Source organism: Lutra lutra, chromosome 8, assembly GCF_902655055.1.
Source record: "Lutra lutra chromosome 8, mLutLut1.2, whole genome shotgun sequence".
Classification (NCBI taxonomy): Eukaryota; Metazoa; Chordata; class Mammalia; order Carnivora; family Mustelidae; genus Lutra; species Lutra lutra.
The window spans coordinates 71,382,888-71,409,819 of record NC_062285.1 but is presented as its reverse complement, the minus strand read 5'-3'; the positions used below and the strand labels follow the sequence as shown (position 1 = coordinate 71,409,819).

Sequence of the window (26,932 nt, the reverse complement as noted above, 5' to 3'; positions counted from 1 at the left end):
AGCATGCACTGGTGACTGGAGCCAGAGCTCTCCCCTGGACACAAAGCATTTTGGCTTTGAGCCCACTGTCCATGCTGAAATCCCTGGGTTAATACCTCTCTTAGCAACATCTGCACTCTTGGACTTTAAAGTTTCTCTACTGTTGTCTGCCTTGGTCCACCTGCTCAGAAAGTGCACAGCTGGGGTGCCTGGGTGGCTCAGTGGGTTAAGCTTCTGCCTTTGGCTCAGGTCATGGTCTTAAGGTCCTTAAGCCCCACATTGGGCTCTCTGCTCAGTGGGGAGCCTGCTTCCCCGTCTCACTCTCTCTCTGCCTGCTTCTCTGCTTACTTATGATCTCTCTCTCTCTCTCTCTCTGTCAAATAAATAAATAAATAAATAAATAAATAAATAAATAAAATCATTAAAAAAAAAAAAAAGAAAGTGCACAGCTGAGAATTATGGGTCCTGGGTTCTGGTCTTGTTTTCACCACAATTAGCAATGTGACCTTGAGTAAGCCATTCAGTTCCTTCCATGCTCTGCTCTGCTTATTTATGTGTAGCTGGAGAGATCACAATTGATCCCTTTCTCAAGTTACATTTCCTTAAAAATTTCTAGGATTCCTCTGGTTCTTCTGTCTTGTTATTCTGCAAATGATCTGAACTTGTATCCTGCCTACTTTTTACTACAACCCATTGTTGGAGCTGTGGAGATCCAATAAATTAACACCCCCGTTTCCCCCTCCTATGTTAGGAACCTATTGATAATCATGTCATAGTGACAGATGACTAAACTGTCAGCTGTAGATCTGCAGCCTCATTGATTTGCTAATCTGATCATTAAATTAAACAGAATTACTCATCACAAATAGTGCTGAGTGTCCCTGGCCTACCACCACAGGAGAGAGACTTCTTTAATTAGTTTTTCTTCTGTATGAGCAGGTTGGATTGTATGTGTCCAGTGGGCACATTCATTCTGGATGAAAAAAGAAAATCAACAAAACATTGGAAGAAGCTAACCAGGTATGCTCAGTGTTATGTCTTCACTTCATTAATCAAGGTCCCAGTGAGAGAGGGCCCTGTGGAGAGTGGCTAGGAATAGTATTCTGCTCAGTGGTACTCAAACCTCAGGGGTGCCATGACGCCTGGAGGGCTTGTGGAAAGAGATTGCTGGACTCCTGTCCTCAGTGTTGGAATTCAGGAGGTCTGGGTGGGGCCCAGAACCTGTACTTCTAACAAGTTCCCAGGAGATGCTGATGCCGCTGGTCCAGGGACCACACGTTGAACACCTGAGCTCCAGATGGAGGCTCTTCAGGTGTAAAGTTGAAGTGAGGGAAACAGAGGTGCCCTTTGTACACTCTCCTTCATTTAACGAAACATGGAGATTAAAATTCCATTGATAATGCTTTTCCATTGGGCAAATCATAATGTATCATTTCATAATTATATGTACATTAAATTAACACTGTGTAGACTGTAAATGAATAAATCTGAAATTTAAAAAAATAGCATACCATGTTATCTGATTCTTTCTTTTCTTCTCTTTTTCTTTTCTTTTTTTTGCTCCTGATTATAGATCTTGGGTAAGTAGTGTATCCTGTTCACTCCTAGAGCATCCAGCAGGGGTCAGGCACCTAATGAGCATTTAATAAATTCATGTTCAAGTAAATTGAGACTAACGCATTTCATTGGTACAGAAAATTCTCCTTCCTTCAGGCCAGCATGTGCTACTCCTTTAAACTATTTTCTGGGAGACTTCCTTGGCAAGCAGAATGTCTCTCCATCCAGAGCTGTCTGTACCCCACATCTAGAACTGTGCCCAGGTACCTGTAGTATTGCTGTTGTGTGGCTGTGCCTGAGTTATGGTAACTGTGTTGCCTGTTCCTTCCCAGTGGAGTCTTTCTTAGGACAAGGAGTAGGTTCATATTTCCTCTAAATCCTCTTTCCTCTAAACAATAAGAACAATGTTGTTCATCCAAAGATCAACAGGGAAAATACAGTCCTGAGTCAGGAGAAAGCATGACATGACCTCCCCTGGTCCAGCTCCATCTCTTCCATGGGATGTGAGGAAGGGCTAGAAGAAGTGAAACTGATAGAAGGCCCAAGCAGTTTTTCCTGATACCAGGGAATCCCTGAAGATGAGGCTGGCTCCAGTTGGGCCCAACAGGCATCCTTCTTGATGCACTCAGTTTTATGCTTTGGTATAGGAGGGCCAGTGTTTTTCTATTGTATTAATGCATGGGGTCTGCCCTGGGAGGGAGGGAGGGAGAGTACTTCCTTACTTGCTGAATTTCTCATGTTCCCACCAGGAAGTAGGTGACTCCAGGGAAGCCTGCCAGAGGCAAGATTACCCATATACTTACCTACTCCTGTAGATGATTCTTTGAGGTACTGGAGCAAAAACCTTCTGAAAGCACCTACAATTCTTGGGCAGAGAGAATTGATACTGTACATGGGGAGGAAAACGGGCTGAAATAGGAGGATTAATAACTGGATAGGGATTGAGGCATCGTTATTCTGGAAGGGAAGGTATGAGTTGAAACTGAGAAAGAGGTATAGGTCAAGAAACATTTCCCGGAGAAGGTTGTCTATGGAGGAATTCGGTAAATAAAAGACAGATGGGTGAGTTGGAAAAGAAATGGAACAGTGACTCTAGTCATACGGACCTTAAAGAGTCATGAAAGAATGTACTGTGTATTGTTGTGTACGATACAATGTTGTGTATTATGCCATGTCATGAGATTCCTGAGTCAGGAAGGAATGAGACATGATTCTCACAGCCTTCTGGATTATAGACAGGCAGATGTGGACAGATAGACTCTTCCTGGGAGACAGTTGTAGCAACTGCTATATCATCTAGATCCTTGCTCTAGTAGCATGGGTGTCACCTGGGAGCTTGTAGAAATGCAGATTCTTGGGCCCTAACCCAGACCTACTGAATCGGAATCTGCATTTTTAACAGGCTTCCAGGTCATCTGTGTGGTCATTCAGGTGTGAGAAACACTGGAATTAGATATGGGATGACAGGTGTCTGGCCTCAGATGGGCACTATGGAAGGTGTGAAAACTGGTACTGGGAACACCAGAAGAGGGGCCTCGGTGAGGAAATTGAATTTGGGAAGAGGGAGAAGTGTGGGGTCTGACTGCCCACCTGCCTCCAGGACTCCCAAAGCAGTCACGATGGCAGGGTTTAGCACTCTGCCCACAGTGGGAAAAAGCCTTCAGTGCCCTCGCTCAAGTCTGTCTAGTCCTCAGGACGTCTCTGGGGGAAACATTGGGTGGGTGCTGACTGTTGCAAATTCTATTTTCCCTCCTTCATATGTTGGCCTGCAAGAGCCCAGGAAGATCATATTGGTCATGCCCTGACTCAGGGTTGTACTATCTCTTAATCAAATGAGTGATAACCTGATGATATTATTTGAGGAGGCTGTGGAGGTTGGGGGATGAAATAGGAATTCTTTTTTTTTTTTTAAAGATTTTATTTATTTGTCAGAGAGAGAGTGGAGAGCGAGCGAGCACAGGCAGACAGAATGGCAGGCAGAGGCAGAGGGAGAAGCAGGCTCCCCGCCAAGCAAGGAGCCCGATGTGGGACTCGATCCCAGGACGGTGGGATCATGACCTGAGCCGAAGGCAGCTGCTTAACCAACTGAGCCACCCAGGCGTCCCTGAAATAGGAATTCTTAATTATCTATCCTGGAAATTAGGCAACTCTCATCTTTCAAATGCTTTCAGGAGAGACAAGATGTCTACATAAGAGGATATACCCTAATAGGGATCAAATTATGCCTTTTAAGGGATCATTGATGATTTTCAATTGGTTAATAACAAAGTATATGAGACCTTTAATTCCAGACAACTGGACTGATGGGCAGTGGAACAATGGACAAGGTGGGCATTGGAGAATTTACTTATTTTTTTTTAAATTTTTTGAGAGAGACAGAGAATGAAAATGACCAAGTGGGGAGGATGGTCAGAGAGAGAGGGAGAAGCAGACCCCCTGCAAAGCATGGAGCCCAATGCGGGTCTTGTATCCAGGACTTTGTGACCATGACCCAAGCCAAAGGTAGATGCCCAAATGACTGTGCCACTCAGGTGCTCCCACTGGAGAATTTTCTTATCCTTTCAAAGGATCTTGTATCTCATCCCTTATAAGAATGGGTAAGAAATAGGGGCGCCTGGGTGGCTCAGTGGGTTAAGCCGCTGCCTTCGGCTCAGGTCATGATCTCAGGGTCCTGGAATCGAGTCCCACATCGGGCTCTCTGCTCAGCAAGAAGCCTGCTTCCCTCTCTCTCTCTCTCTCTGCCTTCCTCTCTGTCTACTTGTGATCTCTCTCTGTCAAATAAATAAATAAAATCTTTAAAAAAAAAAGAATGGGTAAGAAATAGAAGCCAATATTAAAGGAAAATAGATGGAGATTGAACCTAAGGAAGAATTTTCTGAGATCAGAGGGTGATGGGTGAGATGGGAGGGCTAGGCTCTGTGGCAGTGTGCATTGCCGTCTCACTTGGGTGTGGAATGCCTCAGATGGGCTCCTGCCCAGAATCAGGGAAATGTAGAAAATGAATGCTCAAAATCATTGTTATCCCATGAATTCTCCAGTCAACTTCCTAAATGAGGGGCTGGGTGGATGTGTGGTGTATGTAGGTGGTGAGGCATGCACATGATTAATAACAGAAAAAAAAAAACCACAATCTTACTAGAGCACTGAAATCTGCTATCAGTTCTCGTAACTCTCCTTGGATTTAGGAGAATATATTGGACATTAGGGCTCGAATAGATTTTAGGTTTACAGGTGCTTCCTCTCTCCATGTATTCATCTTGTGTCATAGGAGATTTTAAAACCTCCTAAGGGAAAGGAACATCTCTCTCATGCATTACTTCCTTCTATGTCCACAGCCCCACAGTGATGATGATGATTATATAGCTACCATTTGTGAATGCTCCAAGCACTTTACATAATCACCTGTTTTATACAAAGTTGAATGAGGTGAGTGTTGTGCTCATTTTAGAAATGTTGAAACTAAGGCGAAGAGAGGTTAAGTCATTTGTGCAGTGAGTAGTGAAGCTTGGATTTGTACCACGTTTGAGCAGAGTCTTGTACCTGTAACCCCTGAGCTATACTCTGCACAGAGCTCAGTGAGGGACTGCTGATCACTGAAACTTGATGGCATAGAGGTAATCGAAAGACAGTGGATAATTCCCAATAGTGAATAATGAGAAAACAATTTGTATGTGTTTTGTGGCATGTGGTCAGAGACACACTTAGTGACACATACAGCTCATAGTCAGACAATCTCTCCTGGGCCCCACCCTGTAGTCAGGAGCCTGGAAAGGGGAGAAGGCTGGGTACATATAGTCATAAAGCTCCTCATTGAAAGTCATGTTGTTGGGGCTGATTCCACGTTAAAACCTGTTAAACCCCTAGGGCCTGCCTGGGCCTACTTAGCCATAGTGACTCCATATTGCCTAGGTAGCCATTTTGTTGTTTAATAAATGCCTTAGCAGTTACTGGTACTAGTTCTGGGTAACCGTTGCTAAAACACATACCTAAAACAAGGCCATTTTGTTGTTTAATGAACACCTCAGCAGTTACTAGTATTGGTTCCGGGTAACCATTACTAAAACACACAGGTAGGAGACATCCAATCAGCCAAACCCACATACGTAGAAGTCTGCAGTTGTACCCTATAAAACTAGCCTGTAAGACCAAAGGGGGGTCGCTCTCTTTGGAGGCGGCCCTGGCCTGTCAGTCTGACTTCTAATGCTTGGCATAGAATAAAGCTTTACATAACTTTCACTTTGTCTCAGCCTCGTTCCCCTGCCCGGTCAGTCTAACTTCCAATGCTTGGCAAAAATAAGACTTTGCATAACTTTCACTTTGTCTCAGTCTCGTTCCTTTGATAACGGACCCACCAATGTGTGTGCACCAAATATATGGATATTTGTGTTTTAAATTTGAGTAGAAATATGCATCAGGAAGTGGGGTATATTCCTCTTGGTATGTCTACAAACATGGGCATATTTTTAGACTTATCGGGTAAGATGTGTGTGTGTGTGTGTGTGTGTGTGTGTGTGTGTGTGTGTGTGTGCGCGCATGCAGGTACACAAACCCTGAAGGAGTTCAACCAGCACTAAGGAACCAGGAGCCTTCCAACCCTGGCCATGGTTAGTGTGTTTCTTCTAAACCCTGATATTTATTTTTCATCACCTCTCAAGGAAACCCTAATGAGTTTCCTTCTAGGAAGTTCATGGCTAAGATGCTGGGCTGCTGTGGAGCCCTATCCATCTGCTACAGTCAGAAGAGGTTCAGAGAGAAAGAGCAACAGCAGCCGCAAGGAAACCCCTCCTGTGTTTTATCCTCATACACAGCTGCAGTTACAGACGTACCCCCCACATCAATACCTCCTCTCCCATAGAAGACCCTCAGGGAAGGTCCTCAGAGAAGCCATTGTATTTACCTCTTCCCTTCCCTTGGAGCCACCCCAGGAAGAGGAGAATCAAAATTTGTACTAATTAAGGAATCTAGAGTGGGGATTGTGAGAAGCTGGTCATTCGTGGAACTAACTTCATAAAATCCAGTGAGCTCTGACAGAACGATGGTAGGAAGAGTAGAATGTCTTTGTTTCCCTCTTTAGAAAACCTGAAACAAAGCTATTGGAAGCAGGAGGCAGGACCTGCAGGTGGTTTGAAGGCAGAACAGCCCAGGATGCCCCTCCTCCACCTGCCAGGGCCAGTTCTTGGGAGGCTGTTTTGTGAGGCATTTTTATGACAAACTTTAGTTTACATGTGACATTTAACAGCATCTCTGTCCAGAGAAGGAGGAAATACAGATATTTATTGATATAGAGTGTCTAAATATCAAGGAAAATTGACTATCGATATAGAAGAAGCAGAGATTTCTCTCTTTCCTGCAGGTACACAAATTACCAAAAGTTTATTTGTGTGGTATATGCTTTTCTGCCCTCTGTTCTCCTCTGGGTAATGAGATTAAGAAATCCTTTCATTATTAATAAATAACTCAGTGGAGGGAGAGCAGAGATCAGAGACATACAAAGACATAATGGGTTCCCTCTCCCATTGGAACCATTGCCCCTTCCAAAGATCAGGTGCAGGAGAAGTGGGGAGAAATGGACCCTGAGCTGGGACCCAGGTGCTGGCACCTGTCTTCTGTATTCAAAGCCTTCAGATTCTGCAGTTTTCTCTTAAATTTCCCTGGTCCTCGAATTTTACTCGGTCATGATGAACAGAAGTTTGATATCAAACGATGCCCAAAGTCAAGAAATCCTTCCCCAAATCAGTGTCTTTCCTTGCAATGCTGTCCTCACAATCTCTGACTACTGAAATCCTATACAATCATCATGGTGCACTATAAATGTGACCTCTGCCTACGCCTTCCTGGGTTATCTGCCTCTGAAGAAATTGATTTCCTTTGATCTCTGCTACTCCTTTGTGTCACTCTCACCATAGCTGTCTCTCTGCACTGTGTTCAGCTGTAGTTACCCTGTGTCTTCTCTTTCTCCCTCACTCACCTGTAAGCTTCTGGCATGGGGAGACTGTGCCCTGTATAGTTTTATATTCTCTCTACTGTCCTTAATACAGAGGTAAAGAAGTGCTAAATAACCTTCATGTGTTGTATTAAATAGAGGGAAAGAGCCCATGAAGAGCTGTAGCAGGAAAGGTATTATGAATACTGATGAAGGATAATTACTGTGATTGTAGGTCTGCACATGATGCTTTTAGGTATAGATCATCTTATTAGGAAATGTTGATCCCACCAGTAAATTTATTCCCATATAATATATTTATTCATTGTTCATTCTTTCTCTCATTCAAATTTAGGACTTTTCTTGGAGGAAAATAGACAAGAAGTAAGAAAACAAATCTTCAGTAATACCAGAGTGTGATGAATCCACAAGGGAATAAACAGGTTTGTGATAAAGAATAACAGGGAATTTCCTTTAGATAGGGATGCTAGGAATGGCTTTTATGGTCACTGTCACAGATTTACCCTACTACGATTATGAGTTAACTCAATTTTTAACCTGAAGAACAATAACAATAAAATCAGTAACAGAAGTAGAATAAAAGCCTTCCCACCAGGGTTTGTGTTTGTCAACACAAACTTATGATTGGTTCCTTCTTTGGTCCAACTTCCAACCTCCCCCCGCCTTGGGAAGAGAACAAGTCAGGGCCCTTACCTTTTCAGGATGGACCCTGTCCCCTCTTCTCCTGTCCAGGAGTCTATAAGCAAAACAAGGGCTAAGAGCTTTGATCTTGCTAGAGACTTGTAGACAGATCAAGGCAGAGGTCTCTGAACTAATGCCCCAGGATATGAGGTTCTGGGGAAGAGATGAGGACAGAAGTTCAGAAAGAGAGAGGCTAATTGCTGTCATATAGACTCTCCCCACATCCAACTCAGTCTCAGTGGGTTCTGGGCTCTCTATTCCTTAGGGGAGTTGGTCAGGGTTTTGGGGCTTTAGGGAAGGGGAAGGTATCCCCTGACTGAGTTTAGAGACCAGTTATTTCTGGATCCCTGCTGCAAGGCTGAGGAGCCCCTCTGCTGTGAGGAGCAGGCAGTCCCTCCAGTATCCCAGCAGCCTCAGCTAACCCTTTCATTACCAGAGTCTTCCTTGGACTACTTTCCTGCCCCCTCCTCCTGCCACAAGTTGGGAGTATTAGCTTCTGTCTCTTGCAGAGTAGGGGGCCCATTTGAAAAGGTTTAGGAGTGGATAAGGGGAATCTGAAACTTATACCTAGAGCATTTACACCTGTCTCCTGTACCTTTTCTCAGCTGCCTAAATCCAGCTGCTCAGTGAACCATTTCACACTTATGGTACCGCTATTGTGTGCACAGAGCTCCAAAGTGTTCTCTGGCCATTCTCACCCCAGGAACTGATACATTCTCATTGTAGCCTATGCAGAAGTTCAGCAGTCCTTCCCTTGAGCTCGAAGCCCAGAAGGGTCCTCTGAATCCTAAGATCTGGCACCTAGGTATTTGGGACAAAGCACGGAGAAGGTGAAGAAGTCGTGGAGAAGGGGAAGGTTGGGAATGAGCCCCAAAATTTCCATGGACAGTCTGATTACTTAGCAGCAGCAAGAAAGACTAAAGCAGGAGAAGAGGAAGGACCTCCTGGGAGCAGACACCGCTGCTTGTTTTCTGGGGCAGAAATCCTGGGCCTGATACAGGGAGAGATAGCATGAAAGGGTCCGTAGAGGGAGAACTGAACCCCATCAGTGTTGGGGTTCAGCAAGATGGGTGGGGGGAGGGAGACACGTAGAGCAAACAGGCAGAAAATGAGGTGAGACTCTGGTAGGGGGATCTCTGGCTTCCAATGGGAGGCCTGAGTTCCCTCCCACACACAGGGTCACTGCTAAACAGGCACCCTCTGCTGGGCTCAGCTGTCACTGCTTTGCTGGGAGAAAAGACCCAGAGGCTGTACAGAGTCCTTTATCTTCTGCACTTCAGCTGATGTGGAGGCCAAGATGGTGGGATGACCCGATGGGGATGAGTCACCATTTGCCTCTGTAGTCTATTGAGAAGGAGTGGCTTTGGGGTGACCAGGTCATCAGGCCCTCCCAAGGTCCCAGGGTTGCCAAGGTTCCCTTCTGACCTGGGCAGAGCCAAGCTGTGGAGGGTCCTGGTCACCCCTGAGGACACTCAGAAGGGGGTGGGGCTTATCGTAATGGGTGGGGCTTCCCCCAGGTGGACTGAAGTGCCACAGCCCATCCTGTTCCTCCGTGCACCCCAGTCCCTCACTCTGCTGATGGGGAGATGTCTCTTCAACTCTCGGTAACATCTGACCAGGTCTGTTGTCAGGAAGAGATGGGGAATGGCAGGCAGAGGGCAGGAAGAGAGAGAAGAGGGGAAAATGTCTTTCCCTTTATTGGGCTCTAAGCCCTGCTCTACTCATTAGATTCTGAAGGATGGGAGAGGTGTGAAAGCAGATGTAGAAATGATTTGAAATGGGGCAAAATGGTGGGATGCAGCGGGCTGGAGAGATGGAGGTAATGGGAAGTTGGAGTCCACTGGGAGCTGGGGTTGTCTGGGAAGGTGAGCCAGGAGGGAGGGAGGAAGGCTGGGTGGGGGTAAGTTTGTCTAGGTGGGAAGGAACAGAGTGGAAGGTGGGCAGGGGAGGGGTCATAGGGAAGGGGGTGGACAATGAGGGGAGGTGGATGAACCAGGATGGGCAATAGCAGATGGAAATTCAGAGATGGTCAAGGCGACCAGTTGTCTGGAAGGAGGACTGGAGAAGGATCCCACTCAGAGGAGGGGAAGCAGAGAGTAGTTCCCCAGCAGTCAGACCCTGGAAGGATGTAGGGAGTAAAGGCTGTGTTGGGGAAACCAAGGGTGTTTGTGGATTCTTGGAGGGTCCCAGGAAGTTAAGTGTAGGACTTCCAGAGCCCCTTCCCGCTCACACTGAGGCCTGACTCTCCCGGGAGCTGAGGAGGCCAGTTGAGCAGCAGGGGTAGGGGTGAGATCCCAGCTCCACTTGGTCCAAGGCACCTGCAGGGGGTGCCCATCTAGGTGGGAGCCACTGGGCTGCTTCCCAGTCTGAGAACAGAATCTGGTGGAGTTTCTTCCAAAGGGGCATTTAGTATTATGGGCAACACAATCTCTCCCTTGACTACTTAGCACAGCAAGTCCTGTTCTATAACTGTGACCCACACTATCTGTCCATAGAGAACGTCTTGGAATTGGTGTAATTCAGGGACATTAGGGATGACTTTCTACAGGACAGCTCCTAGGGGCTGATTAACCCTTCATATCCATCTGCTGTGAGGGCCGAGTGCTCCATCCCAAACTCTTCCTCCATGGCCAGCTGCATTAAAGGTCATTAGAGAAAGGGCTATCTGTAAAGGGGCAAGAGGCACTAGGGGACCAGGAGTGGTGGGGGCGGACACGGGCTGGGGAGTCAAATGGAACTGGCCTCATCAGAGTTCAAGTTTCCCCAAGTGTGGGTACCTGCTGGTCTGAGCCTCAAGGAGATGGGGTTTCTGTTTCAGGGACAGCAGGACTGGAAGGGTGTTGGGGAGATGCTCACAGTAGGGGTGGGGAAAGGAGAGGATGACTCTCCATCGGTGGCCACATTGCTGATGGAAGCTACACCTGTCTTAATCTCACACATTAGGTAACTTTTATTAATCCTACTAACAGGTGATAAAACTGAGGCTCAGAGAGGTGATGTCAAGGGCCCAAGGTAACAACATATGAAGAGGCAAAGGCAGGACTTGAACTCAGGTCCTTGCTCCTGAGCTCTTGCTCTTTCCCCCACACACTGGGCAGAAGATCTTACTCTTCTATGTGTCTGCCTCAGCTGCAGGCCAGGGGTGGGGCTGTGCTAGGGGTGGCAGGTGGTGCTCTGAAGTGTTTGTTATGTGAAGGACTGAGTTTTCTCTGCATGCCCACAGTGTGGGTCACAGACCTAGAGACCCTGGTGGCAGGAAGGGGGACAAGGCAGGGGAGCTCCAGGAAACTGGAAATAGCTTTCCTGTGGGTTTCCCTGCTTTCCCCAGATGTTCTAGATCTCTAGGATGTAGAGGATTGGGCTCTGAATCCTTAAAAAATGGAGTAGAGTGGTGTGTATGTGTGCAAAAGTGTGTTTGATGAGTGTGTAAGAGTGTGTAAGTCTGGGTGTGCATGCGTGTCTGTTAATGATTTTGTAAGTATGTGTCTTTGCATACACGTGAGAATGTTTGTGATGTGTGGGTATGTGTATATGTGTGTAATTTGAGGGTATGTGTCTGTGTGTATGTATGAGTGTGAGTGCACGCGTGAGCATGCACGCGCGTGTGTGTGTTTTGTCCCAGGGGAGCCTGAAGACACATAGTGGCAGGTGTCTTTGATTTGTGCACATTTCCAGCAGGTACGAGACTGTGCTATGGGGTAGGGGGTAGGGGAGTCCAGGAGAGGAAGGCTGTTAGTTCTGGGCTGTGGAATCTGAGCAGTGGGTGTCTCTGTCCTGCCAGGCACAGGGGGAGGGCATCAGGGTCCCAGGTCTGAGGCTGGGTGGAGACTGGGTCCTGAGGCCTGCTCTCAGGGCTGCATTGGAAGAGCTCAGAGGCCCTGCTCTGACCACAGAGGGCCATAAGGAGGCAGGGCCACGGTGGGAGGGAGGCCAGACAGTGGAGGGTTCAGGCCTGATCTCTCCCCACCCTTACCAGGCTGCAGCTTCTAACTCTAGGCTCCACCCATTCTGCCCGAGGGCCTGAGAGTCCCCAGAAGTCCCTGTGTATTCCCTTCTTGGGCTGGCATGACCAGAGTCACACTGAAAACCTTTGTCTCTAGTCGGGACTACCCAGACAGGTCCAGAACAAGTCCTTGTCTCTTGGAGGCATCTGGTGAGGCCATGTGTGCATTCTTACTGAATGTCACAGCAGCTGAGGCTGTCAGATACCTAGTGCTGGGAAGTTCTGACTGAGTCTAACTCAAATCCACTTGTGGCACTTCCTGCTCTATGAGTATGAGCCCTCCCATCCCCTGACATGGAAAGAGTGTCTTCTGGATGGGAAGTGGGTCAGAGTGGAGGGACACTGAGAGGATATGTGGTAAAGCCTGGTGGGTCAGACCTTTCCTGGGCGGAAGGGCAGTGATCAGCAGGTCAGTTTCAGAGAAGAGAGCTCAGAGAGCACCAGTGTTCCGTCTGTTTCCCCTGTCACCCCAGACAGTGCCAGGGGAACTGGAAACAGGGGCTGTGGTAGGAGGGAGCAGATGAGAACAGGGAAAGGACCTCCTTGTCGGCAGTGGGGAGGAGGCTCTGGAAACACAGGGCAAAGAGCAGATGATGAATGGGAGAAGTTACTTTTAGATGCCAGAGCCCTCTTAAAAGCACACTAACATCTTCCTTTTCCCCTCTTCAGAGGATTCTGAGTTTGGATCCTGGATAAGCAGCCAGGCCCCATCCCCCACTGGCCTAACTCCCAGCTTGTACTGCTCTGTCAGCATTGTCTGCTCCTGCCTGGTGGTTACCAGATCCATGTGTGCTTCTGAGCTTGGCCTTTCAGCCTGTCACCTGCCCCTCCAGCTGTAGCTTCACCTGAATCAGGGGATTACTCTCTTGCTGTCATGCAGCTGGTTCAACGGGGGGCAGGATGAGGAGGGGTTTGTGTTTGTAAAGTGTCCGTTCTAACGTCCTATCCCATTGCTCTGCAGATGCATTCTGCGGCTGGGAAGTTACAGCAGTGCAGGCTATAAAGAGGTGAGACAGGGCAGGCTTGGTGCACCACTCAGTCCTGCCCTCCAACCCTCAGCTCTGATCGTCTTGGAAGATTTCTCAATCCACACAGACAGAAGAGTTGGATCCCCTCATTTTACTCTGTCCTGGAGTCAGACAGATGAGAGTTTAAATCTCCAATGCAATTTTTACTAGCTGTGTCACCTTGAGCAAGTTACTTAACTTCTCTGAGTCTCTGTTCTCATTTTGTAAAGTGATTTCTTAGTCCAAGTTGTTGAGAGGTAGTGGTCATGAGAATAACAAATGTAAAAACAGAACATGGGGAGGGGGTCACAGATCTCTGACTTATGTACGACATAAACATCTTCTCTATGTTCTTGTTCAGATTCCATGTGTTTACATTAGAGCGTTCTAGAAGACAAGAATTTACCTAAGTCACAGACAAGCTACTCATTCTCACCTCCTGAGTCTTCCTGATGTCTGTCCTCTTGTTTGGGCCTGTGTGTGCTCCCCACCTGTCCCTGTCCCTTCTCTTCCTTCAGGAAGTGCTCCTTGCCAACATCTGTCTTGCTTGCTCTCTAATTCTTCCCTCTTTGGTCTATTTGATCCAATAGAAAAAGAAGGCAAGCCACATACATACCTTTAAATTTTCTAGTAGACGCTTAAAGAAAGCAACAGAAATTCATTTTAATATTTTATCTAACACAATCTATCCAAAATGTTGTCTTTTCAATATGTAATCAATATAGAGAAACACTGAGATCTTTTACATTTTTTCAGATATGAAGACTTCAAAATCCTTTGTGTATTTTACCCACACAGAACATCTCAGTTTGGACCAGTCACATTTCAGGTACTCAAGAGCCACCTATGGGCAGCGCCTCCAGTATTGGGCAGTGCAGGACTGTGCCCTACCATCTGCTCCCACTCCTCACCTCTACTGGAAGTTGGCCTCATCCTCCCCTTCCTCTAAACATTCCTTTCCTGGAGGGGCCTCCCTCACCCTTTGGATCTTCCTCTAGGGCCTAGGACAGAACACAGCAGTTGAGAGGAAAAATCCTCAAAAAGTTCTTAAGAAATCTTGAGTGACATTTGCCTGAGTGGCTTGCTTTTCTGCCCTACATATTTGGTCTATGTTAGATCGAGACTATCTCAATGGCAAGACTGTAACTCCCAGTGAGGTCTTCAGTTAAGTTCACTGCCAAGGGGAGAATGGAGTGAGAAGGGGCCCCTTGGGATGCTGCCCTCTCACTTCCTTCCCCAGGAGCAGCCCTGTTGCTCTGTTCTCACCCTCAGCACAGTGGCCTTGGGGACAACCAGCACAATGTCAATGCCACCATCAGTCTTTTCTACAGTCACCTCTTCATCCATGGGCTTTGAGTCTTGGAACTGGAGAAGGGGCCTCTGCCCATATACTCAGCCCTGGCATTTCACATATTGGAACTGGTAGAACTGGGCTCTGAGTCTGGGCAGGTAGCTGGCTGTGGAAAGAAGAACAGACCCAGGGCACTAGTATGATCTCAGGGCCTCAAGTGCTTGGCAGGTCACCTCCCCCACCCCATCCCCTTGATGCATCTTATCCCCACTGTCCTTGGTTCCAACCCCTTGCAGTATATGCATTAGGGAACTTTCCTCTTCACTCCCCACAGGTTATTTCTGTTCCCTGGGATACTCTTCCTCAGTCTTTCTCCCTGGCCCTGTCCTTCCTCTCTTTCCTAAACCTACCCTCCTTAATCATCATCATAATCATCATCATCATCACCACTTACTGAGTGCCCACTGTGTACCAGACATATGCTAACCCTTTACCCACATCACGTTAAACCTTCTTTTGTCCCTATAATCCAAGCATCCCCATTTACTACTAAGAGAACAGACATGGAGAGATTAAGTAATTTGTCTAAGGTCATACAGATTTTAAGTATTAGAGCTGAGATATGAACCCAGGTCCTTCAGAACCTAAAGACAACCTTCTCAAATAGGACACCATTTTCCTTCTTCCTAATACCTGCTCCCCAATGGACTTCCTCCTTTTTTTTTTTTTTTTTGGTAGGAGGCAGGACTAGTGGCTCTCTACAGTTCCTTCCACCTCTAAGTAGATGACTCTGTAATAATCCCATGAGTTTTTGTCTGCTGAACCCTGATGGATTAAGTTCTTATTTTATTTATCTGCACTTATATTTCCTTACCTCTGTGCCTAACTTTTGTTTCTGAGCCTTATACCCTCCTCTAAACCTCTATTCCCTTGGCTCCTCCCTTCCTGTTTTCCATCTTCCCTTGTCCCTTATTTTTTTTTTCTAAAGATTTTATTTATTTATTTGACAGAGATCACAAGTAGTCAGAGAGACAGGCAGAGAGAGAAGAAGGGAAGCAGGCTCCCGGCCAAGCAGAAAACCTGATGCGGGGCTCGATCCCAGGACCCTGGGATCATGACCTGAGCCAAAGGCAGAGGCTTTAACCCACTGAGGCACCCAGGCGCCCCTTCCCTTGTCCCTTAGAACTTGATACTGGCATGGCCTAAAGACCACACGAATGTGTGGTGATCCTTCTGCCAGATCGGCTCTACTTTCACCCTAGAGATTCTGTGTTGTCACTAATGATCTTCTCCAACCTGGCCATTGCCTGGATAATTATTACCCTGAATTCCCTTTCCAACATGCTGTTTATGTCCATATCCAATAGCTCTGCAGGAGAGGGCACAGTCTCTGAATTTTTCCACTGTTGGGTGCTCCTCCTGCTAGTCATTTTGGTGAGAGGTGGTTGAGGGGATGTATAGCTGAATATATCACCCACAATCCAGGCAAGGTGCACCCTGGAAAGATTCAGAGCAATCAGAAGTCACCACCAAAAAGGGTCTGTTGCATTTTTCTCCCATCAGTCTTGCTTGGGTTGAGTTGCCCTGAAGGTTATCAAGGGGCTTGTCGCTGCGAAAACTGGTTTTTTAGGCTTCTGTTCTCTGGAGGTTTTCATTCTTTGGCCACTTTTTGTGGCTTTTCAGTGAGTCAGAGCAAGAGAAGAATCTGTCTACACCCAGACCTCTGCCTCAGAGAGAAGCCTCAGTCTGCTCCCCTCTGGGTAGTCCAGAACCCACAGACTCCCCATCTGCAAACTCCGCTGAACACCTCAGCCTCCTACAGGTGGTGCGCAACCCAGCCACCATCCCAGTGGCCGCCGAGGCCCTCGCTTGTGTCTGCAAACCCGTGCCACTAAAGCTGTGAGCAATATTTGTCTGGGGAACCCCAACCAAGGTGAGCGCCATTGCTGGGACTGCTGTCTGGGGTCCATGGCATGTCCAGTGCTCTTGCACGCAGAGGGGGCACAGGTTGTGGAAAGCTGCTGCCAAGAGATCCCAACCAGAGATTGTGCCTGGTTCTCTCAGGCTTATGTTGGAAGCGTTCAGACCCTCAGCTCATCCTGGAAGGCTGCGGTCCTAGAGGCCGTCAGCTGGTGCCCCCAAGGGGTTCTCTCAGTGGCAAGTGGGAGTGTGCCCAGCCCAGTGGTGGTGCAAGCAGTGGAAAGCCACAGGCTCAGGGACTACAGACTGGAGGCCCTGCCAGGCTTTCTCCGGCACCAGTGGTCACCAGCGGGGGCTGTCCTGGGTCCATGGGCTTAGGCTCATGCCTAAGACTGCCCGATTTCACCAGCTATCCTTTAAGATCTTTTGCTCCTTTTGAGTGCTTTTAACTAGACTCCAAGTTAATGTTGCTTCCCAATCATGGGGCACTTTCATATTGGGATATTACTTTCCAATGGGTCACTTCTGGTGGCTCTCTCACCCTTCTGTTTATCCTCCGATATCAGTCCGAGTATTCCCACTCCATGGAAACTCTCCACTGATGTCTTCAGCCCCTATAGAGACCAAGAAGTGTGTAATCTTACATCTCAGTCTGATTTCATGGGTGTTCAGAATGTTCCGGTAGATACTTAGCTCACTTTAGGGGACCAGTTGAAACAAGGTCTCCTACTTCTCTGCCATCTTGCCCCTCACAAATATTTTTCTTGAATATGTGGTGATCCTGAACACCGGCAGCCTCCATCTGTGAGAGCCTGTGGTGGGAGAGGGGTATGCTGATGCAACTACCAGTGAGGGAGAGTGGAAAGTGCTGAGGGATTGAATGGCGGCAGGATGCAGTTATAGTGGCAAGAATGATGACAGACATGGAGTATGGAGGGACACTAATATGGAGGTGAGAGCAAGGCTAAGATAGGGAGAGATGAGCTTCGCTTACCCAGATGGTCTCTGTCATCTGTGACATCTTTCTCCCTTCTGCTCTATCAACATGATGTTGAGAACTCAAGAACTAAGTCATTGCCCCTATTCCAACCAACCCATGGTCCATAGATCTGAGCCAAAAGGAGCTCCAGGAGACCTTTCAGGTACCAATCTAGTCAGTGGCACTGGGCATGGAGCTTGGGGAAATGGTATAGTGACCTTCCACCTTGGTATTGGGGATGTAGGTCCAGGCTACATTCAAAAGTTGGCTCCACCTCAGGATAACACCAGGCTAGTGATGATTCCTCCATCCTGCCCTCAGATATCTGCCCTCCTGTGAATCAAAGGGTTAATATTCTAAAATCTCCCCAATCCATCTCTTCTCCCTCCCAACTCCATCCCCACCCACCTACAGCCTCTGCCACTACACCTGGAGATGAAGGTGTATTTGGCTTCCAGCCCCGGAGAGTCACACGACCCTTTGGAGGTATCATTCTTAGTCTTAGGACATAGGTCTGGGCTTCTGAGAAAGTCCCCATCCTGCCTCACTCTGTACTCTCTCTAGGCTCTACCTAGTGTTACGATTTCTCTTATTTCTATTTCCTTTCCACAGCCCCATTGACTAAGTCTCAGTGTCCAAGACTTTGACCCCTCAGTCCCTCCTTTCCCACCTCCTAATACCCTTGAGCACCCACTAAATTCTTCAGCCTCCATTTCCCATTCCCACCCCCATGCCTTTTGGCTCTTGAATTCAAAATCCTACTGAAGTCTGGGGCCTGCTCATTCTGAGAAGGTCTCCTTGCCCACTCCAGCTGTATCCAGGAATGATTTATAATACCTGAGAACAGACACAAATGTCTGAAAGTAATGAGTGAGTCTTCAGAGCTGGAAAATGGCTGAGGGATCCAACAGCCCAATCCTCAGGCCCCTGAAGTCCCAGTTATTTCCCTCTCTCAGTTGTCTACCCTCTGAATTGAAAGAAGAAAAAAAAAAAGCTTTTGCTCTCATTCAAGAGATGAAGGGAAAGGGAGAATATAGGGAAAGAAATGTTCTTTCTTGTGACTCTACTGCTCCAAGAAGTCAAGAATTCTGGAGGCAGCTGCTTCAAGGGTAGAGAGAAGTCCTCAGCAGGAACTTGGTGGGGCGGGGAGTTGGGAAGTGGGAACCTAGAGCTGGAAAGGGATAGGAGTTAGGGGATAGACTGGAAGGTGGGAAATAAGGGGCCCTGATAGGGGGAAATGTATATATGATGCTGTGAAGGGAGAGAGAGTTCAAAAAGAACCTGACATTCTTTAGACCAGATCTTGCCAGGAGCAGGACTAGAAACCTACTGGTTTGACTAAGTGTTAGCCCAACTCTAGTATTTCCTTCCCATTTTCTCTCTACCCCTTTTAGCCTCAATTCTAAGTGCCTAGATGGGTAGATGGAGGCATGTTATAAGATAGGATTGAGAGGAAGAAGTATTGCAAGTTAGGTGAGGAAAGTTAATTGGGAACTATTGGGGTGGGGTGAGGAACAACAATCAGGAGAACTCAGCCCAGGGCTGTGAGATGGCCTTTGTCATTGATCTTTTCCAGCCACTAATCTTCATCCTATGTCAAGCAAAGAGGACAGCATCCACTCAACCATGGTCACTCATCACGCACACACCCCCAACCATCACAACCCCATGCCAGACTAAAGTGGGGGGTGGGGAGGTAGGGAGAGTAGTAACTTTAAAAGGCAACAGGAACTCAATAGAGGAAAGGTGGGCTACTTACACACACACACACACACACACACACACACACATAGAGAGAGATAGAAAAGAAAAAAAAAACAGGGGACTTCTCCCTCTAAAATAAGGATTGGATTGAGAATAAGAAGTTATTTGGGTTTTCATCTCTGAAAAATCCCTGGTTAAAATTAGCCCATGTTTTCTCCAAATACAATTTTTCTGGTTTTCTAAGTGGGGATGACTTGTCCCCACAGATCTAAGCTTGGGAACTCCAACTACTGCCCACAAATAAAATCTGTAACAGCTGAAAACATTCATCAGATGTGTAAGGATGCTCATGGTGAAGGAAGATTTAGGGCTCTAAGGCCTTCTGTCTAATGCCTTAAAGGGGGCAGAATGCTTTGGTGTGCATTTTCCCATTTGTTCTTCCCAACAGGCTGGGGGATAGGTATCATTGTTACCCACACTTTACAGATGAGCAAACTACAGCTCAGGATGGTTATGGAACTGATCTAAAGCAACAGAGATGAGACGGTAGATCTCCACCAGGGCTGCTGGACTCCAAGGGCAGTGCTCTTGCCAGTATGTTATAGCTACTACTATATAAGGGACGTGGAACTACTAGCTAGGGTAACAGTTTCTTCTTTGCTTCAACATCAGGGACAGCCCCTGTAAAAACTGTGTGCTGTGCATAGATTTTTTTTTTTCTTTTGCCAACTTAGTTTCAGTGCCAGGGGCCTGCCAGTACTCACACATCTGGACTGACGTCCCCTAGAGTGGCCTCTAGGTCTAGGAAGAGGATCCATTGCCTGAGGTAGTGGCGGTGATGGGGAGGTGAAGAAAGAATGAAGTTGAAAATGGAGCCTGGTGTAATTCAGGAGCAGTCACAACTCCTAAACAAGCCACTTGAGGGCCTGGTTTGCCCAAGCCTTTTACTGGTTTAAATGATTTGGGATCGCAGCACCTGTTATTGGTCCTGTCTTTATTTAGGAGAAGTAAAAGATTCACACTCGTCCCACAACCTAAGTCAAGTTATGGACTTGGGCATCCTTCTTTTCCCCGCCCTTGCCCACTCCCTTCCCAGACCCCCCAGAGCATCTGAGGCCTTCCAGTGATCTTTCTCCCTGTCTCCGTGTTCAGGGATGACAGTTGAAGGATTGACTTGCTCTTCCGGGTGTCTGCTTTAATCCTCTGCTGTACGAAGTTAGGAAGCCTCTGCTTTCCCTACATTTTTTTGGTCTTATTTTGCTGTTATGACTAAATACGGTGTCTGGTACCTGCCTGTGGGTGCCTTTCACCTGAAAATCTCTGAGTGCTTAACAGTAAGTCGCTGGGCTCCAAAAACATTAGGTGACATGTCTGTGTCATTAGTCAGGATTTGTCTTCCCCACAGAATAAAGGCTGGAAGAAAAACGTGGTCTCATTCTCTTAAACCATACATAAAGATAAACTCGAAATGGATAAAAGACCTCAACATGAGGCAACAATCTATCAAAATTCTAGAGGAGAACATAGGCAGTAACCTCTACGACATCAGCCATACCAGCTTCTTTCAAGACATGTATCCAAAGGTAAAGGAAACAAAAGCAAAAATGAGCTTTTGGGACTTCATCAAGATCAAAAGCTTCTGCAGAGCAAAGGAAACAGTCAACAAAATAAAGAGGCAACCCAGAGAATGGCAGAAGATATCGGCAAATGACACTACAGACAAAGGCTGATATCCACGATCTATAAAGAACTCCTCAAACTCAACACACACAAAACAGATAATCACGTCAAAAAAATGAGCAGAGGATATGAACAGACACTTCTCCAATGAAGATGAACAAATGGCTAACAGACACATGAAAAAGTGTTCATCATCATTAGCCATCAGGGAGATTCAAAACAAACCCACATTGAGATACCACCTTACACCAGTTTGAAGGGCCCAAATTAACAAGACAGTAAACAACAAATGTTGGAGAGGATGTGGAGAAAGGGGAACCCTCTTACACTGTTAGTGGGAATGCAAGTTGGTACAGCCACTTTGGAAAACAGTGTGGAGATTCCTTAAGAAATTAAAAATAGAACTACCCTATGACCCTGCAATTGCACTACTGAGTATTTACCCCAAAGATACAGATGTAGTGAAAAGAAGGGCCATCTGTATGAATGGCCACAAATGTCAAACTGTGGAAAGAGCCAAGATGTCCTTCAACAGACAAATGGATAAAGAAGATATGGTCTATGTATGCAATGGAATACTATGCCTCCCTCAGAAAGGATGAATACTCAACTTTGTATCAACATGGATGGGAATGGAGGAGATTATGTTGAGTGAAATAAGCCAAGCAGAGAGAGTCAATTATCATATGGTTTCACTTACCTGTGGAGCATAAGGAATAACACTGAGGACATTGGGAGATGGAGAGGAGAAGTGAGTTAGGGTAAATCGGAGGGGGAGACAAACCATGAGAGACTGTGGACTCTGAGAAACAAACTGAAGGTTTTGGAGGGGAAGGGAGGTGAAGGATTGGGTGAGCCTCCTGGTGGGTATTATGGAGGGCACGTATTACACAGAGCACTGGATGTGGTGCATAAACAATGAATTTTGGAACACTGAAAAAAATAAAATAAAATAAAATTTAAAAATAAAAGAAAAGAAGAAAACAAGGTCTCAGCTAGAGTTAAAATTAATAGCAATTTCCATGTATCGGGTGCTTACAATGTGCTTATGCTAAGAATTTTCCATTTAATGCAACAGTATATAGTAGGCCCTCTTTTCATCCATATTTTACATGTGATACAAGCTCCCATTGTTCTAGGAAACACTTCTATTAATCAAGGGAGAATGTTCACTGAGCATTTGTGTTTAAGGCTCAGGTGATGTGAAACAGGTTCATTCAGCAACTATGTCTGTGAGGTATTGGGCTAGGTATTCAGTGAATTTCATTGAAAGAATGGACATGAAATGCAGATCCTTGAAGGATGGATTGGCTTTGGATAGTCTGGCAGGAGAAGGTCTAGGAAGGCTGAGCTTATTTCAGGCTGAAGAAAAGATTCAGAGATGGGAATCTGTAATGTTTATGGAAACGTATGAGGTCACAGAAGTACAGCATATCAATTTTAGAGGTATTAATCCTTTTGTTTCACCTGGAATATTAGCAACGACTGCCAGAAATGTGTTGAGAAGGATGCTGAGGAAAGTGTGCTGTGCTTAATGAGTAATGTCTATCAGGTACCATAGATGGAGGGGGCAGCTCTAATAGATTGATGTATTGTTTGAAATTAGTTACTTTCTCCCTCTGAACCCATTACGCTATGACTTGAAGTATCTCCTGCAGGAGTATATATGTCTCATTTAGTTGACTTTGGACTTTGGCCATGGTTCCTATTTTGGCCAACAGGATGTGAACAGACATTTGCCATGTTTGCGTGTGAGAGTTTCCACTATCTTGTTCTTCTCAGCAACCAGAAGGGGCATATTCCACATGAGAACTGTTCCTTCTGCCTGGGTCATGGAATGAGAAGTCCCATGGAGCAGAGCTGCAGCCTGCCTAGAGTCTGCATATGCCTAAGTCAGAAATAAACAATAAGGAGGGCATGTGCTGTGCTGGGCACTGGGTGTTACACTTAATTAATGAATCACTGAACACTACATCAAAAACTAGGTACCATACAGTGGCTAAATGAACATAATTTAAAAGAAAAGAAAGGGAAAAAGAAAAAACTAACTTTTATTGCTGTAGGCCACTGAGATTTGGGAGTTAGTTGTTCAGCAAAGCTGACCAATAGCTATACCTGCATAATGGTATCAAGTTTGAAAGGTAAAGGCTATCAAATTTGAAAAATCAAATATAAAAGGTAAGTTTAAAGCCAAGTGTGGAGAACTTTGAATGCCAGGTAAGGTGAGCCCGCTATGTATTTATAAGAATCTCTTGCCTTCTTTTTCTTGGACACACAACTGAACCACATTTTTCCAATTTCCTTTGAGTGATGTGTTCCACTTTCAGGTTTGGCCCATGAAGCCTCCCAGGGCAGATCCTTCATGGTCTTTTCTTTGTGGTTTGATGCAAATGCCCGTAAGAACACTGACATTGAAGGCCAAATGTTGAGGAGAGGACGGTTGGGCCACAAGTTAGAAGCAACGCTGCATCACCACTACGCAGAGAACTGCCTATTAAACATGTATTTTGGACTTTACTTGGCCAATAAATCCATTTCTGTTTATTATAACACTAAAAGTTTGGGCTCTAGGTTATATAGTAGTTAATGTTTTGTTAACCTATGTCATGTTAAAAGGTTTGGACTTGATTCCCACCAGGAATAGGAAGGTTGGAACATCTGAGTGGTTCATTCACTTAAGTGTCTGCCTTCAGCTCAAGTCACGATCTCAGGGTCCTGGGATCAAGTCCCACACCAGGCTACTTCCTCAGCAGGGAGCCTACTTCTCCCTCTGCTGCTCCCCCTGCTTGTGCTCTCTCTCTGACAAATAAATAAAATGTTTAAAAAAAATTTTTTAAAGGATTAGGAAAACAATCCCTGGCAATATTTTTTTAAGTAGGGGAGTACTACCTTGAGGACCAGTGGAAGCTACAGGTAAGAGTTGAAGACTGCTTGCTGTTGTGAGATCTTGGAACTGTTGGTGTTAGAATACAGACAAACTCCAGACTGGGGCTGGGAAAAGGTGGACAAGTTTTCGAAAGTCTCTCCAGAGGCTGTGGAAGGAGCTGCTGCAAGATGAATCCTATTTTCTGAAGTTTAAAGCCTCTTTTCTCTTTTGTAGAGGTCCTGGCTCTGGTAATGCTTCATCTAGCCCAGTGCCTGATACGTAATAAATGCTGAGTGGATGGATGCTGGTCCTGGACTCACCACTAGCTGAGAGCCTAGGTATGGAGAGGGCTCTTTCACACACAGAATCATTGCAATGACTGTGCAGGATGCTGGCCAGTTTTATAGGTGAAGAGATGTGAATTCTAAGGGTAATTTGCTCAAGGTCTCTTGGATCAATCTTACTCTGAAACCCATATCTTTTCCAATATAACATGATGTCTTCTCAGAAAATCACAATGGCTACTATTCCCTGAGTGTCTGCACGGGCCAGATGCTATGCTGGGTGCTTTGCAAATTGCAGAAGCAGCTGTTGTATCAGATATTGTAGGCTGTTTGCTGGGGCTGCCATAACAAAATATGGTAGTCTGGGTGGCACACACAACAGGGATTTATTTTTCACATTTCTGGATGCTGGGAAGGCCAAGATCTAGGTGCTGGCTGATTTGGTTCTTGATAAGGACTCTTCCTGGCTTGTAGACAGGTGATTTCTCAGTGTGTCCTCACATGTCCTCACATTTCTGGTCTCTAATTGTAAGGGCACCAATTCCATCATCTGGGCCCCACCCTTCTGACCTCACCTAACCCTCCCTCAGTGCCTCCCAAAAGTCCCATCTCCAAATCCCATCACACTGTGCTTTAGGGCTTCAACATACACATCAGGGATAGGCACAAACATTCAGTCCGTAACAGTAGGAGAAACGTTAACGTAATTCTAGGGCAAAGGCAATTTTTTTTTATTTTTTTTAGGGCCCTCTTATATATTTTCTTTTGTTTTCCCATTTCTTGGGACTGGGTGGTAGGGTGGTTTCAGGTTCTCACTAATGCCCTGTTCCTGTAGCTCCCACTTCACCCCACAGACCCATGGACCCACTCTGATCTCAGGGTGTTGAGATCACCCTGGTCCCTCCTCATACAACTATAAGTCTATAGTTTAGTGAGGACCAAGATGTAGTTCCGACCCCTCCTCACCCATTTAAGCACATTCCTTCATTCAGGTTTATTTATTCAACACATTTTTAATAACCATGATGTGTCACCTGTTGGAATAATGGCCAATCACATGTGTAACCCCCTGATTTCAAAGGCCTTTTACATTCTTGGACTCTTTTGATCCTCACAACCATTACTGTGAAGCGGGTCATATTGTTACCATGAGTTTGTATCACTGAAGAAACCCAGGCTGAGAAAAGCTAAATAACTTGTCTAAAGTCATACAGCAGGATGAGATTCAAGGAAAAATTCTCTGCCTTCCACGCATCACAGACCAAATCTGCTGTGCCTCTAGCCTCCTGGCTTGCAGCTATGGTCTTATTACTTTGATTGGTGCATGACATAAAGGGCATCTAACAGCTACAAAGGACAACCTTTAGATCGCAGTGGCTTCCCACAATAAACGTCTGTATCACATAGTCCACTGTAGAAGTCTGTGGTCAGGTAACTCAGGAATCCAGATCTGCTGGAGCCGTGGATCTGCCATCTCAAATACGTGGCTTCAGGTCATGTAGGTGTCCCTCTGCCAGCAAGGAAGGGGAGGCAGGTGGATAAGGTACAACCACTCTCAACTCCCTCAGCCCTGACATTTATGTCCCCCAGTCTGACTCTGGGCACAAACTACCTGGTGGTGGCCATCAGCCTGACCTCTTGCCCATGCATTATAGCCTCCTCCGCCAGGTCGCCACAGGTATTACAAGAAACTTCTGCCAGGCGGTGCCCTCCCAAGGCTAAAGTGGTGGAGGGCCTGGTGGTGGGTATTAAGGAGGGCACCTATTGCATGGAAGGCTGGGTGTGGTGTATACACAATGAATCTTGGAACACTGAAAAAAATTGAATGAATAAAAGAACGAACGAATGAAAGAAAGAATGAATGAATGAATAAGGAGTCCTGTGGAGAGAGCACACTCCTGCTGGTAACCTGTTGCCAACATACACCCTTCGATGGTGGAAAGTAATGTCTGTTCCTTGGGGAGGACAACGGAGGCACGACGCTGTAGTTCATGGAGGAGCATCTCCGTGTGCACTTGGTCTCGGGTAAGGAGGAGGGGACTGCAGTGGTTGCCATGGTGTGAAGGAAGACTCCCTACCAGATCCTGGGGCGTTTCTTCCTCTGCGTCCGTGTCCGTGCACAGCCTGTGGACTTGAGCATGTTTCCTACCGTGGCTGTACCGTCATGTGGGAGTCTGGGCAGGGCTCTGATCCTTGAGGAGGGGGCCCTTTAGCTGTTCCCCGGCCGAGCCTGGGTAGGAGGGACTGGAGTGCGCATTGCAGGTCAGGATATCTGACTCTGTCCTGTGTGGGAGTGACAGCCGTCACACGGCTGTTAGGGCTGGGGACTGCAAGCACGGCTGAGGCATGGGACCTTTCAGTCCCGACGCAGGGACCTGCTGTATATACTATATGGAGCACGTGGACCCCAGTTGTGGAAGACGCATGCCCTCAGCAGCGGTCTGTGCAGGGGTCTACTGCATCTGAGCATGCGCAGCGAAGGCCAGTCTTCTTGAATGGGACTTCCGCGGGGAGTACTGCGCATGCCCCGCCTTTAAGCTTGAGTTGTACTTTCAAATATGTGACTCCCCTGGAGAAATGTTGGGTGGAGACGGGGCGGGAAGTCTGAAAAAGGTGGGGAATTTATGAACTGCTTTTTGTGGGTAGATAGTATCAATGAAGAAAATTAAATTTTCGGCAGCTCAGACAGTCCATATGTTAAATCTCGGAGAAGCTGAGGAGTGACAGCAGAATGACAAAGTCAGTGGGACAGACTTTTGGGGTTGGGGAGCTGTCTCTCTTTGCAGTGAGGCTGCCTCCTCTCTGTTCCCTTGAACTGCCGCTGTGAGGCAGGAGGGAAGCAGACAGCTGAGTTCCTCAAACTGCTCTTTTCTCCCTTCTCCCCCACCCTGGTGGCCATCATCTCCTGCCTCCTGCTTATGTAAGGAGAAAGGTGCCCTCTCCCAGTCCCATCCTACAGGAGCAGCTCCTCAGGAAATCCTTCCTGGAGTCTAGCCAGCACTCCCTCTTGCTGCAGTTACTAAATGCAGAGTCTGTT

At 46.6% G+C, this 26,932-nt stretch overlaps 1 long non-coding RNA gene and 1 pseudogene across 1 annotated transcript in view; one reads left to right on the top strand and one right to left on the bottom strand.

Moving 5' to 3' along the window:
* Positions 1-26,932, top strand: part of LOC125107219 (cationic amino acid transporter 3-like) — a 143,647-nt pseudogene that overhangs the window by 89,051 nt on the left and 27,664 nt on the right.
* Positions 1-26,932, bottom strand: part of LOC125107224 (uncharacterized) — a 167,333-nt gene that overhangs the window by 114,947 nt on the left and 25,454 nt on the right. The window contains exon 2 of the long non-coding RNA XR_007129492.1: positions 25,974-25,979. This is a non-coding gene — a long non-coding RNA (uncharacterized LOC125107224). The remainder of the gene's footprint in view (positions 1-25,973; positions 25,980-26,932) is intronic.